This window comes from Dermacentor andersoni, chromosome 9, assembly GCF_023375885.2.
Source record: "Dermacentor andersoni chromosome 9, qqDerAnde1_hic_scaffold, whole genome shotgun sequence".
NCBI lineage: Eukaryota > Metazoa > Arthropoda > Arachnida > Ixodida > Ixodidae > Dermacentor > Dermacentor andersoni.
The window spans coordinates 21736186-21738787 of NC_092822.1; the positions used below are offsets into that span (position 1 = coordinate 21736186).

General features: G+C 52.0%; 1 pseudogene; it reads right to left on the bottom strand.

Annotated features, from left to right (window-relative positions):
- Positions 1–2139: 2139 nt before the first annotated feature.
- Positions 2140–2321, bottom strand: LOC126527554 (U2 spliceosomal RNA; annotated as a pseudogene).
- Positions 2322–2602: the final 281 nt, after the last annotated feature.

A 2602-nucleotide genomic window follows, 5' to 3' on the forward strand; every position in this document is an offset into this window, starting at 1 on the left:
CCGTAATTAAGCCCACATACAACAATCTCACGTATCGATTCACGCGCATGCGATGACTGCAAGATAACGTGTTATCGAGCTGTAGTTTAGAAAAAAAAGTTCATTTCAACAAAAGACGATGCGAATTAACACTTAGCGACACAATCACTACACGGTGACACCAGGGCGATAACATATACAAAGTACGAAGCATCGCATTCTTGGCACGTCCATAGAGAAAGAAAAATGGCACGTCTTCAAAGGAATGTCCGAGTCCGCATGGCCTCACTGACATATAGCAACGTAGACCCGGAGAAACGCACAGTTACACATAAACAAACTTAAACAATATATAAAATGATGTTGCGTATATACAATGTACACCGCAGATCCACAGAGAACGCCAGCTACCTCTGTTAGAGCCGAAGTAAACGTCAGCGGTACTTAATTGCCATGTTACACGTCCCGCCTAGGTTTCCTAAGCGTGCGTAATAATTTCGCCTTCACCTATCGCTAAGATCTTGGGCAACCTCAATGCGCAAAAGCCGGCAATCAAGAACTTCGGAGGCTAGGTATGCCTTTTATTCTAATATCTTGAAGACAAGCTGCGCACTGCTAGAAAGTGAGGTTCTGCGCTTCCAATTCCGCACCGCGGTTAGGAAAGAAGTGGCAAAATGAAAGATGGCGACGTTTGACGCACCAGTGCCCGGTAACTATAGCTAAAAGTCACTACGTAGACTCTTTGTCCTCGAAAGCGTCTATATGTAGAAAACGACGAACAGTTAGACACTTAGTAAAGCAATGAAGGCGGCTAGTTGGTGAACGTTCATGGTTATATTGCGCTCAGTTTTACACAGACGATATTAAGGAAGGACAGGACGTGGAAGGACGTTGCGCTACGTCCGTCCACGTCCTGTCCTTCCTTAATGTCGTCTATGTAAAACTGAGCGCAATACAACCATGAGAGTTGAATACACGTTTTCCCGTTGATTATGTCGCTGTGACAGAAAACTATACTTAAAATTCTAAACAAGAATTGTTACAGTGGAACCAGTGAATATGATTGTCGAAGTAACAATGACCCAGTAGCAATAATTTCGCCGCACGCCGCTGATGTCGATAACGGTGCTTGACGCTGGCGAGGCAAATTCTGTCGACGTGATTTGGCACACGGCATGACACGTGACCACGACGACAGCGCGCGACGAAGACCGCTCGACAACGGAATCGCGACTGCGCGATGGCCACGGTGCCATGACAACGGCTGAGCACCTGCGTTTTACGGCGAAGCTGCCTTTTTTTTAACGTCTTTAATTCTGCGTTTAATAGGCGAAGCCTTGCGGCAGAAAAGGGGTGATCTATGGGGGAGGGGGACCGGTGCTCTCTTCTTCCTCGAGGTGGAGCGGTCCCGTGGTCGGCTCTGCAGACAGGCGGCCAGGCCTTTCCTTTTCCCCGAAAAAGTCCAGAAAAGAACGCCAAAGCTGGAGTGAGTCCTTGTGCCCGATGTTCGATATCGCGGGTCGAGCCACTCCTGGGCAGGGTGCCAGGTCGGTTGCCGCCCAGGGAGTGTAGCGTCCCTTCTCGGACCGCGTCAAAGGCAGAGCAGCTCCACAGAAGATGTTCGGCCGTACCTCTGGTAGGGCATGCAGGACACTTAGGGCTCGGGTGTGAGTGCGGGTTGATGAGGTGCAGCCTTGCTCGTGACAGAAGCTGGCCGGTCTGAGCTCTGCGAAGAACCGCGTCTATCCTGGGGAGTGTGCTGGGTGGGCGGCGATATAGTTTCTCAGCGTTGGCCAAATCCTGGAGAACGTTGTGGCGGTAGCACTGTGCGTGTCTCGGCCCCATCCATAGGGGGCGACGTCGGGTGTGCGAAGGTGGCAGGGGCCCAGGAAGTGGAAACGACAATGGGTCCGGGAAAGGTGCGGATAGAGCTGCAGCGCGCGCGGCCCGGTGTGCCTTTTCGTTTCCAGGGATTTCTTCATGTGCAGGAATCCATTTGACAATTGTGGAGTAGCCTTCCCCTCGCAGGCGACGTTCTTCAGCACGAGTAGTCTTGAGAGCGGCGTAGTCTGCTCCCCCTGGGCGACAGGCGGTGTAGGCTGCTTGCGCGAAGCTTTTTACGGCCAGGGTTCCGCGCATTTTTCTTCTGCGTGTGCAAAAAAACCGTGCGCCGATTCCGGAGATAGTGCAATACCGGGCTGCGGCCCGCGGCGGACGTGAAGCAGGCTTCAGGAACTCCGCGATCTTGCAAAAGTGAGTGTAATATCTTGGGTCCAAATATAATCTGCATCAAGTATTAAGCTGGTAAGAACAAATACTATACTTTGACCCGCGTCGGGCATGCCTACGTTCGCGCCGCCCTCTCTCTGTCGGCGTTCCAAGCGCTTGCGTATTAAAGTTGCGTATCTACTTTCCTTCCGCTCTCCCGTGCTGGCGGTGACGTCGAAACGTCACGCGTGTCTAGTTTCCACCGGCTCCTCGGGGCGGCGCTCCCATCGTCCACGCGAATGTGGATAAAAATCACGGTAAACGAGTTCGTACCGTTGTTCAAGATTCTTTGTCACCTCTGGGTCGTGTGCTAAACGGCTTCGCTAGTCATTCACCTTCACAGGGTGGAATGGCT